Here is a 12,788-nt window from a genome sequence, read left to right on the forward strand (position 1 = left end):
CTGAGTACCAAATCCCAGAAGCTATATAATGTCATATTTATCATGACAGCTGTTACTGGGACTTCCACCAGTTTAAGCTTACCCTGATCCATCATCTGTTTTTTTCTGCAGGGTCATTTTAAATATAGAGAGGGGGTATGATTAAGGACCACCATTCCTCCATCTTTATGTCTTTGTTAGTGGTGCTAATCTCCAGTTCTTCCTTGGAATACCTTGTATTGCTTTTGATTTACTGTGTAGACTGCAGATAGAGTTGTAGGAGAAAGTTTCAAGGGTTTACTCACCTCTGTTCTAACCATTCTAATCAGAGGAACATAGTAGCATTTCAGATTCCCCAATATTGGTATAGTTTGGAACTCTGATAGGATAGTCCTCAAATAGTTTGGAGTTTGCCTTTCTCGAGTACAATTATCCATGTAAAAAAATTCCTGCTCTCTCCTGCCTTACACTTGGCTCTTTTCTCTGCCTGACCAATTTTCCCTCCTTTCTTTGCCTAGGTATTATCGACCTCCTAGACAAGGTCAAGTTAGTCATACCTTATTTTTGCACTAAGTGCCTCTTCTGTGTAATATTACAATAATTGTAGTTTTATATAAATTTTCTGTTTTTAAATTAATATTATCCTATTCCTTAAGGGTAGTATCATTACCTGCTTTGTATACTGCTCTATCATTATCTTAGTACCTGCCTCATGTATTAGGAGATTTAATTACTATTTAAGGAGTGAGTTGTTGGATGGATGACAGAAGATGAAAGAGAAGCATTTATCATGACTTTTTAGGAGCACTTTACTCTAGCTCAGCAATTCTAGAAAACCCCCCTCCCCACCCCACCCATATTTTAACATTTCTTGTGTATTTCTTTTGGCCAGCTAGCTGTTATGAGTTACTTGTTATTGCCTGTGCACAAAAAAGCTTGCAAAGAGAGTCAGCAGCTTGGAAGAAAATTCCAGAGGCAGAAGTGGAGCAACATTTCAAGATACACTGCATCAGCAATGCTCTTGATGACACACAGAACTGTGTTTTGTGGAGAAAAAAAGTCATCTCTGAGCTGAAAAGTGATGCTGAATACTTGAAATCTGAATGTGAAGAGGCTTTAGTAGTAATTTTTTTTGCTCACAGTCTTTTTATATGTGCTCTAGTGATACAGTCATATATCACCATTGTACTTATCATGAGAGCCCATTCAATAAGTATAAAATAATTTTTGTGTTTAAGAAATCACTTATAGTTTAATTTGGCAATTTTTTCCTTAATGGTCCATAATATAATAGAGCATCATCATTTTACAGTGAATGAAATAGGGTATTATATAGTTGTCTTTAGGGCCTCCCTTAACATATACGGCATTTTGTGTGAATTAGAAAGAGGCATTCCACAACAGCCAAAACAGCCTTGCACTGGATATGAGGTGTGGTGAGGAGAGCCCCTCTCCGCCAGCTCCCTTTGGGATGGGGGATACAACCACCACGTATGACAGATTCATACGTGGTAGTATCTTTTAAAATTTTATTTTAGAATTTGGAACAGAGCATTATATATGGTTTCAGACATTGCTGTTCTGTTCTTGAATCTTATGACTCGATAGGTTACAAAAAACTTTGATTATATAGCAAAGTGAATATTAAATCAATATTCAAAAGAATAAGCTGCTATTTTTTTTTAAAGATTTTATTTATATATTTGACAGAGATCACAAGTAGGCAGAGAGGCAGGAAGGGAGAGAGGGGGAAGAAGCAGGCTCTTTGCTGAGCAGAGAGCCCAATGCGGGGCTCGATCCCAGGACCCTGGGATCATGACCTGAGCCAAAGGCAGAGGCTTTAACCCACTGAGCCACCTAGGTGCCCTTAAGCTGCTATTTTTAAAAGTCATTTTCTTTAAGGCAGTTTTTTTTCTGATGGATAAGCCATTGTAAAGAAATTTTTATCTGTGAATATGAGGGTGTTTCTGGATAGACGGGAAATCTAGTCGAATTTAATTTGATTGAGTCTATCCAGGTCAGTGACCTCATAATCTTTTCAGAGTGAATCTCTAGTCATGAAGCATTGCAGTCCCCCTCCTAGAAACTTTGGTCAGCTCCTGAAAGGCATGCCTATCTTTGATTTTTAATGTAGATCTTCATATGTAGATCTTTGGCAATGTTTCTGTTTGACCATATAATCTAAAACTGATTTTCGTACAGATTGTATCAAAATTTTAATTTTTACAACCTTACTTTGTCCACAGCAGTTAAATCTAATTTACCCACTATAATTAAGATTCTGAATGCAATTAGTAACAGTTTATTAAATTAATATTTTTTATGCATGGCCTCCCATACAGATTCTGATAGAAAACTAATAAAAAATGATAGTAGTTTTCTTGTGGAAAATATTCATACTACAGGTGACATTAAATATTTGGATTCTGGGTATCTTCTAACTGTCTAAAATGCATTTCTGTTATGAATTTCAGGGTTTACAGCTTATATTCAGATGTAACATCGAATTTTGTACAAAGTGTCTTTTCCTACTGCTGCTTCCTTTCTCCATCCCCCATCCTCAGTGTAGTATGGACAGAGAAGTGCAATTTGTAATAACCTGACCTCTAAATTATTGTCTGGGAGCACAGGTAATTATAAGGGTTTAGAAGCAAAAGCTGCAACTTGAAAGATTAGGAAAAGTAAGTCCAGCAGAACCAGAATCTCTGGTATCTGGTGGGAATAATAGTGTCTTTCAGTGCACAACCCCTTGGGTTTACTTCTTCCTACATCTTCTCCAGAGTTCACCACAAACTTGCATTTTTCAGTCTTTTCAGTGCCGATTTATTTATTTATTTAGAGATTTTATTTATTTATTTATTTATTTATTTGACAGAGAGAGAGAGAGAAACACAGCAAGAGAGGGAACACAAGCAAGGGGAGTGGGAGAGGATGAAGCAGGCTTCCCACTGAACAGGGAACCCAATGCGGGGCTTGATCCCACAACCCTGGGATCATGACCTGAGCTGAAGGCAGAGGCTTAACGACTGAGCCACCCAGGCGCCCTCAGTGCTTTTCTAGAAGTGTGATGTTACCCATCAGGAGAATCCATAGTGTTTTATTGAACTGGGCCCATTACCCTCCTGCCCAAAAGTATACCATTGTACAGTACACTGGCAAAAAGAGTTTAAACGGTCAGCAAAAATATTCTGTTAAAATTGTGTATGTTGTCACTAAAACAATGAAAGTGCTCATCTTGAACAAGTAGAAAACATTTGTGAATGAAAGGGTTCATGGGGGATTTTTATTGTTAGCCACATTTTTAGATATCCACAAACTGCTTACATGGATTTCTTAAAATTTGTTTGGGAAAAGAACAAACAGAAAACCTCAACAGATCTCTGTTTCTTTTGACCATTTCAAAGACCATTAATCACCATTGACTATTTATCACCATTAAATAATACCAAATCACAGAATGGTCAGGAGAAGTAAGTGGATGGAACTCAAATTTGCTTCCTGTTTTCAAGTCTAATTTTAAAAGTTTGGATAAGGTGAAAATGAGGAGCTGTAGAACTTTGTAAGGTTTATGTTACATCTGATTATATTTGCTCTTTTCACCACTGTCCATTACTGATAACTAAAAGACAATTTTTTAACCTTGATTGGGAAAACCATTACCTGGTTCAATCTGATCTTCTCAGTATGTGACTAGATCTAAGTAAGATTCTGATAGTTCTAATCATGCTGCAGGTCATGTTTCCAGGGAGATTGAGGGGCAGGTAGAATCAGACACTCATCATGCTTAATCAGTTCTGAGTTTATCTCATATAACCCTGTTTTGAATTAACTAAATAATCCAGTAAGCAGTGTTTTTAATATCTCAAAAAGGGAAAGATTCAAAGTTGGCTAACAATGAAATTTCCCATTTTTCACTGGCAGAAACCCCAGCCCCATAATGGGGAAGGTCCCACCAGTGCGAAGGCCCCACATGGGGACCCCTCCCCTAGTGAGGAAATGTACCCCTGAAGAGGAGTCCTCCTGGCCACTGGGCCCACTGCTACCCTGCCACGTGAGTACAGCAATGGCTTTGAGGACCTCAGCAATTTTTCCATTTCTTGGTGGCCATTCATCTGTGAGAACTGGCCAGAACCTCTTCCTGTTTCTCTTAAACAGTCAGAAAAGGAGATACAAGCCACCTTTTACCTTTTTTGCCTCATTTTTGCAAGTTTAAGAAAAAGAATTTGTTTGGATAAGACGGTTGGTTAGGATAAGCTATTGGTTAGGACTGGGGTGTGATTAGTCCAACAGTTTGTTCTTGTATAGAACAAGCAGTACTGTTTAACAGAACTTTCTGAAGTGGCGGAAACGTTCTATATATGCACTTTCCAGTACAGTAACCACTAACCACATGTTGGTACTGAGTTACTGAAAAACAGTATAACTGAAGAAGTTAATTTTTAATTTTATTTAATTTTAATTAATTTAAATATAAATCTCCACATATGACTAGTGCCTACTAAAGTGGACAGTGAATGCCTACATTTAATGCTGTGTGCTTCAGATGTGTAACCTCTTTGAACATTACTACAGATGTACCTCTTTACCTCTATTTCTTCAATAACCTAGAAAAATTTTCCTTGCGTTATATTGGTTATTATAAATATGATTCTCTAATAGTAAGAAAACGCTTTAATTAAAAATCCTCACTTCAAAATTTATTCATCCATATTGCCCTTCCATAGCTTTAATTACTTTATGATATTAAGAAAATTTATTCAATCTTAAAATTATGAAGTAAGATCAATTTAAATATCCAGCTTTATTTTCTTCTTTACATGTTTTAATTTGCAACTTCACTATATATGTAGAAGTAATTATACACATTAAAATAACTTTTCCATTTTATTATTCCTTTTTAATGAGACTATAAAATATCTTATATTAGTATAGTGCTTGCAGCGCTATTACCAAAACATTAAATTTAGCACTTACTCATTATAATGCAGTACTTATAAGTTTTAAAGTTTGGTTCTGGTAGGTAGGTTATTGAAATTACAAATTAACTATATGGGTAGTTTTACTACTGAGAGTAGATGTCCTTCCACTATTGGGCTATCATTAAAAGTTGCTTATGTCATGAGATGTTTATAAGGAAAATTGTTGGGGGGTGATATATGGGAACTCTCTGTACTGTCTTTGCAATTTTTCTGTGAATCTAAAGTGATCCTAAAATTTTTTGAAGTTTATTTTTAAAAATGGTTTCCATCAGAACTAGAGGGTATCATGCTTAGCGAAATAAGTCAATCGGAGAAAGACAACTATCGTATGATCTCCCTGATATGAGGGAGAGGAGATGCAACATGGGGGGTTAAGGGGGTAGGAGAAGAGTAAATGAAGCTAGATGGGATTAGGAGGGAGATAAACCATAAATTTATCTAAATCACTACTCTTAATCTCACAAAACAAACTGAGGGTTGCTGGGGGGAGGGGGGTTGGGGGGTGGGGTTATGGACATTGGGGAGGGTATGTGCTATGGTGAGTGTTGTGAAGTGTGTAAACCTGGCGATTCACAGACCTGTACCCCTGGGGAAAAAAATATATTATATGTTTATAAAAAATAAAATAAAAAAAATGGTTTCCATCAAATTGAGTCATAGTATCCTTTTATACTCATTAATTTAGCTGTATATGCATGCAAAATAAGAATGATCAGATCAGTAATAGGTAGTACTTACATAAGTATCACTATGTGTCATTTTCAAAATATTCCTTAGAAGGACTCTTGCAGTTTTACAGATGAGAAAGCTGAAGCATGGAAGAAAGACCGATTCAGCTACAGTTACGTAGCTGGGCAGTAGCAAAACCAGGGTTTGAACCCAGCAAGTCAGTGCTTTTAACTACTACTCTGTGTTACCTTTTAAGGAATCTTGATTATGCCATGGAAGATTTAGTCTTTCTGCTACCAGTGTAGCAGTAAAACTTACCACTTTAAGAAATCCAAAATAAAGTAATACCCTGGTGATAAATTACTTTTACAACTTGAAAAATATGAAAATATACTTCATTCAGTTACAGTGATTCAGAATTTATTTCATAGTGTTTAATTATTTTGATAAGTGAAGAATATATTCCTATTCTCTTGACAAGAAGCATCTGTGTCAGTGGGATTTTAAAAAAAATTATTTCTACTTTGTTTATATGGTGACTAAGAATGAAAAAAGAACAATGCATAAAAGATAGGGAAGATGGATGTGGTTGGTTTTGTCATAAGGCAAAGTTTTAATGAGAATTAAAAATCATAGTAGTGTTTTGTTTTCTCATATGCCTGTTAATGTTATTCTTCCTGCATATTAAATTACGGATAAATGATTGTTAAAACTGAAATATAGGAAAGGTTGATGGTGAATTTTCAGCATTTCTTTGAGGTGTTTTTGTGGAGTTTGGAAATTACTTCTTTGGCTGAAAACGGGAGAAAAAAGTTGGAGTTTGTTGCATAGTTCAAACATTGTTGCAAATGAAATATAGTGGTCTACTCATTTTTTAATATTATATACCCTTTGGTAGTTTAACACATTCAACAGTATGATATATCTACCTGCTGCATGTATTTAAGGTCATGCATTTACTTGGCGGCAAGAGACAGAATTGAAATACTTTAAGGGAATTTGAAGCATAAATAGGTATCATTCTAACAGACATCCTTTTCCTGTTGGTGTATATACTTGTGAACCAATAGGCAATCCTCTGTTGACTCTTGCAGATTATTTGGATTTGGATTCTTGCTAAGAATGTATATTTTTAATCACTATGAAGATTTTTGTGAAACTGAGGAAATTTCAAGGCAGAGGTCATGTTTATGAAACAAGGGGATTTTAAATTTTACTACACATTGACCAGTTAATATCTAGGTTTAGATTATTGGCTTAATGTGGTTATAATCTTTATTAGGCCAGGCAATTCATGTGACCTAAGGTGGTTGAATTGTTACTACATAATTCTGTGTAGTAGCAATTCAACCACCTTAGGTCACAAAGAGAACGGAGGTTTTCTCTCTGATGGGAAGGATGATGTCATTGCTGTCATTTATTTATTTATTTTTTTAAAGATTTTATTTATTTATTTGACAGACAGAGATCACAAGTAGGCAGAGAGGCAGGCATAGAGAGAGAGAGAAGTAGGCTCCCTGCTGAGCAGAGAGCCTGATGCGGGGCTCGATCCTAGGACCCTGAGATCATGACCTGAGCCGAAGGCAGCGGCTTTAACCCACTGAGCCACCCAGGTGCCCCTGCTGTCATTTTTTAAAGAGCAGAATATGGCTAGAGATCTGGTGAGGGCAATAAGGAGGGGGAGAAAACTTTTAGAGGACCATGATTTATCCCCAAATACCTGTAATCCAACAGATAGCCTTAAGATGTATAAGTTCTTTACATGACAGTGGGTATATTTGGTATATACCCCTTTTACGCAAGTAACAACTGTATATCTTAGATTTCCCATAGCAAGCCAGTATTCTGGTATTCCATCTTGTTTCTCCCATAAGTGATTTGTACAGCTTAAACTGTATGTCCCATTTTTAAAAATAGCATATTTAGAAAAGTAACTACTGTAACAGAATAAATGATAGATAAAATAATTTTGTAACATTTCACAAGACTTAAGTATCTAAGTTTAAATCTGCCTTTCTGCAACTGGTAAGTGCCACCTTTAGTAGAGTATCCTGCTTTATCATGTACATTTTTTTTTTAAAGATTTTATTTATTTATTTGAAACAGAGAGAGAGAGATCACAAGTATGCAGAGAGGCAGGCATAGAGAAAGAGGAGAAAGCAGGCTCCCCGCTGAGCAGAGAGCCCGATGCGGGCCTCGATCCCAGGACCCTGAGATCATGACCCGAGCTGAAGGCAGAGGCTTAACCCACTGAGCCACCCAGGCGCCCTATCATGTACATTTTAAATGCAACAGTTAAGTCAACCTAGTTGTGGTATTTTCAACATGTTATTAAAAATAATGAATTTTTTGATAAGATAAGCACAGACTATTTTTAATTCATCCATTTCTGTTGGAAACAATATGTTCTCAAGCTCTCAGTTTGTTTCTGCTTTCCATGGTGACCAAAAAGAGAATATGCTGTATATTGCTAACCTGTTTTTTAAAAGAGAGTTGATACGAATATGGTTTAAAGGATTAAACAGAACAAATATCCAAAGTATTAACAAAAACAACCCAAGACTAAAGCTTTGGCACACTTTGTCTTTCTGTATATTCACTCCTCATGTTAAAATGGTACAAATTTTAGGAGACTATAACTGAGGTACACAGAACTACATAGTTTGGGGATTTAAAAAATCTATTTATGTGCTTTTCGGAGTTTAGAAAGGGAGTCACTTAAGATACTAATAAAGTATAAATCAAGATATTGCATATTTAAAAAGTACATCATGTAACAAATAATAAAATTTTTATTACAGATTTTCCTAATCTTCTGCAACCAACAGAACTCTCTTCTAGGGCAAGATGTTACAGCTTTCTTTTCAGGATGTATTTGCACATTGGCCCCAGAAGTATCTCCTGAGTGTTAAGATGTTAATATCTTGAAGAGGGAGAAACCCCTTCCTGAGCTTATTACAGAGTTGCTGATTACTTTTTAAAGAAGATAAACACCTGAGAATAAATAGCTATGATGTCTGCTATATTATAACCTGAAAGTACAGTTTTCTGTACTCTTTAGTTTCATAGTAGGTAGACAGAAATTCTGAGGTATTTGCAAACTGTGTAAAACTAATAATGCTAACTTCAGATTCCTGTTAGAATCATAAGCTATTAGAACTTAAAGGGAAGAATAAGAGAGAGACATGTTTTACTTCTCTCGATACAGTTCTCCTTTGGTTTTTTAAAAATAAATCAGTTTTTTAGATGGTCACCAGCTGTTCTTTGATTGCTTTTAATACTTTGTAACTGATTTTTAAAATTTTTATAGCCCTTCATATAGTAACTTCCTTCTCTCATACCTTCTGTTTATTAGTTATTAATTTATTGCAAGAGAGAAAGAGCTTGTTATTTTAGGAGAATAAAAAGCTTTGAAAAATAATTAAGTGGTGCTACCCATGAAGGGAGTCCTTATTTTAAAAGCTTAGAGCTGGGTTGGACCTTTATAGAAATCTCAGGTCTGAGTGCTTTCCGTCTGCCCTCTGAAGTCTCAAGCTCTACCTTGTGTCTTCTTTAGTTTCGAAAATAACTTAAAGACAAATTATCGAGTAAACTGCCAGAAAGCCTAAAACAACAGAGTTGTATGCTAGAGGAAATTAGCAAGAAGATGTAATGGAAATGAGCATTCACAGTGCTTTACTTACAGGACAAAGACTGTCAGCTCACAAACCAGAAAGCATAGCCTACTACTAGGATCATCTAACAGCTCTCTTTCTATGTACAGGTAATGAGTAGATGTGAAATCATGCTGTGCAGACACACCTAGAATAAAAACTTTCGTAAAGCTGTATTTGAACTATGTGTATGTCTTAAGATGCCAGACTTTCAAAACTGCATACAAATGCAAACACTAAAATAAAATACTATCTCCTTTAAGGTTGCTATACAATGTACTTACTAATTAAGCTGCAATTCAGCTGAACTCAGATTCTGAACATTGTGTAGAAAACGTTAGAAATGTTTTTTGTCTGCTTGACTTAACATTTTACAGTATGCTCTGCTCTTTTATGGGTGTGTTAGAGATTCTCACGGGGGCCAGTCAGAGAGACTTGATTCCAAAGAACTCACTACGATTGTCCTATCTTTCTGCCATACAAGGGCCTGTGCCTGCCTAAAACAGGTTTACAGAGGCTTCACAGCATACAAAGTAGATGGAACAAAACTATTAACAGAGCCGTAACTAAGCAAGTTGACTACGTAACCTGTCCATAGCTAACTGAACTGCCAGTAGGAAGTGCACTTTGTGTCTCCCAAACAAGTAAAGTATCAGTAAATCAAGAAGTAAGAGAATCATTACTTGCCTATATTTTATGTTTATTCTGATTTGATAATGAAGATTCAATCTCAGTTTTTGCAAATGTTGTTTGAACTAGATCTCCCTTCAGATTCAGTTTTCTGCCTTAATTAGGGGGCCACACACATTTAAACTAAACACAGATCCCTCCTATGACCTCCGCCTTCACCATGCATGCCCCCTGAGTCTTGGACCCTCTCTGGAGTTTGCCTCCTGCAGCTCCCTCCCTATCAGTAAAACTGTTTACCACCACCTGCAAATACTAATAAATAAACTAAACACAGATCTTTTGTGCTCACAAATTATTGACTTCTGTTACGTTTTCAAAGCCTGACAAATGCTTTTTTGTTTTTTAAATATGCAAATCTACTGATGGGTAATTCCAGAAGGACCATCTCTGGCTCTTTAGAGTATTGTTCTTGAAATTTCTTTTTCATTGTTCAGTTATTTTGTAGCTAGTAGAACAAAATGATTTTCTTTTATAATTCATTAGTGTTCTGCTGGTTGACAAAGAAAATTTGGCTAAGAAATATAAGAAATACTAAGAGCAAAACTTATAACTGATACATAGTTGAAGTACACCCCAAATTAGTTCAGTAACCATTAAAAGCTGCTTAATTGGGAACTCTTAGTTGTTTTCCAGCTTCTAATCATGACAAGGTAAGTGAGAACCATAAAATTTTTATAAATGCAAACACATTATGAAATATTTAAACTAACCAAGATATGAGGAGAAAAAGTAAGCAAATGCTGTTTTATAGTAGGGAAGCTATATATATAAGGAAGATATATATACACATACATACATACATACATACATACACATATACACACAAACACACACACACACACCCGCCAGGACCTCTGCAATAACTTTCAATTGCTCTGAAGTCTGCCACACAAACTCATCATGTGAGCAAATTATTCAGGCCTTGACCCATTTTAAGTTATGAGGGAAGTTTCTGGAGAAGTTCCACCTACTGTTGTAGATAGAGCTACTTTGCCTATTTTAATTCCATAGTCCTTAGAACTTTTATGATTTGTAAAAACCACAGACCAGAATGAAGCCCCCTTTCTCTGTGTACTTTCTATATGATGAATTCAAATTCTTGTGTTAGTTTTAAACTTTGAAAAGGAAAAGAGAACATAAAAATTGCGTTGTGCTGGACACTTTTATTCTGAATAACTAAAAGAATCCCCCCCCCTTTATTTCAAGTCATGCGAGTTTAGGTAGTGGTCAGTTGCTTATCTCTGTTTTCCACATGAAGAATCCCTGGCAAGGAAGTTGAATGACTGAGCTAGCTGTCTCAAGACATGATACTGCTAGGCAGCAGCAACTCAGAGGATGTCACTTACTTCAGGAGTTATTTTTATGATTTGTACTACATGGGACTGGTTGGCACTTTAAGTCTTTTAACTGCCTCCCAAAAGTCATAGGCACACAGTTGGAGTTAGTGTGAAAGCCAGAGATACAAGATAAAACACTAGAATGAATTGGGAAGACCTGGGTTCAAGTCTGCTAATTCACTACCTCGCTGACCCTGTGGAAATCATGTCTTTTGCCTACCATACAGAATACCAATTGCAGAGGTGGTTTAACTTAGTACTCAGACTCAAATCCCAGCTCGACCACCCCTGTTTTCTATTTTCTCATCGATATATAAAGTGATAATGGTACCTGCCACATAGGTTATATTTAAGGCTCTCAAGAAATCTAAGATTATTGGTGTATAATAAACCCTCCATAGTTGGGAACAGCAGCAGTAGGTAATGCTACTGCTGCTTCTTGTTATTATTATTACTACTAGTATTAGGATCAATGAGATGTGTTTATAGTGTAAACCATATGTTAATATATAATCAGAGGAGATAAAATATGTACATAAATACCTATTAGGAGGAATTGAAGTGGTCAGGGACATTCAAGGAAAAGAAAAAGCATGAACAAAATTAAGTACTTATTACTAAATTACTCTGTTGATTTCAAGGAATCATTACATCTCATTCATCTTTTGGCCATGTATCTATGTCTATATCAACATCACCTACTATTTTAAGTAATGAAAATTATTTTTATTTTTTTATTTTTTAAAGTCATCTCTACATTGAATGTTGTACTTGACCTCAAAACCCTGAGATCAGGAGTTACATGCTGTACTTACTGAGCCAGTGAGGTGCCCTGGTACTGGAAATTCTTAAACTACTTTGTAATTCACAGAATACTCCTAATTTTCACAGAAAACCATTAAAATCTGTTTTGTTATTTCCATTTGATAGGTAAGGGAACTGTGGCCTTCACAACAGTTATTGATAGAACAGGACAACCATTGTACAGGCACTAAATTTCACATATTTCTACAGCAGTATGTTGCTTCTATTAGTCTAAGTAGAGGCAGTCTCAAAACTGTCATCCATATAGTTGGCCCACAGTCACTTTCTGAAAATGTGTGCCATATTAGGAACTGGAAAAGAGTTGAGCTGACCCCATGTAAATCTAGCACCACTACTGTAACCTCAAACCCACAGGTTGCTAGTGATAGTACCTAGAAGGCAGCCCAAAAGCAAGTGTTAGTAACATTAGGTGAGATCTTTGCTCCATTTTGCCACAGTTCGTTTTAAGTTTGTTAGGTAGCTTTGATTCAAGTATTGTTGTCTTCAATTTATTGAATTGAAACTGACCAGTAGGTGAAGTTGTGCTGCAGTATGATAGAGGAATCCTGTTCTTAATTCTTGATTCAAAGATATTTGGAAAATAAGAAATTAGAATTTTTATACATTGATACCAGGAAATTATAAATTCATAATAGTCAAATAGTCATCTCTTCATA

General features: G+C 35.8%; 1 protein-coding gene across 1 annotated transcript in view; it reads left to right on the forward strand.

Annotated features, from left to right (window-relative positions):
• The window catches only part of UBE2E2 (ubiquitin conjugating enzyme E2 E2), a 370,335-nt gene that overhangs the window by 235,702 nt on the left and 121,845 nt on the right, over positions 1–12,788 (forward strand). The window lies entirely within an intron of this gene.

The sequence above is a fragment of the Lontra canadensis genome, unplaced genomic scaffold, assembly GCF_010015895.1.
Source record: "Lontra canadensis isolate GAN:19392208 unplaced genomic scaffold, GSC_riverotter_1.0 scaffold20, whole genome shotgun sequence".
Taxonomy (NCBI): Eukaryota; Metazoa; Chordata; class Mammalia; order Carnivora; family Mustelidae; genus Lontra; species Lontra canadensis.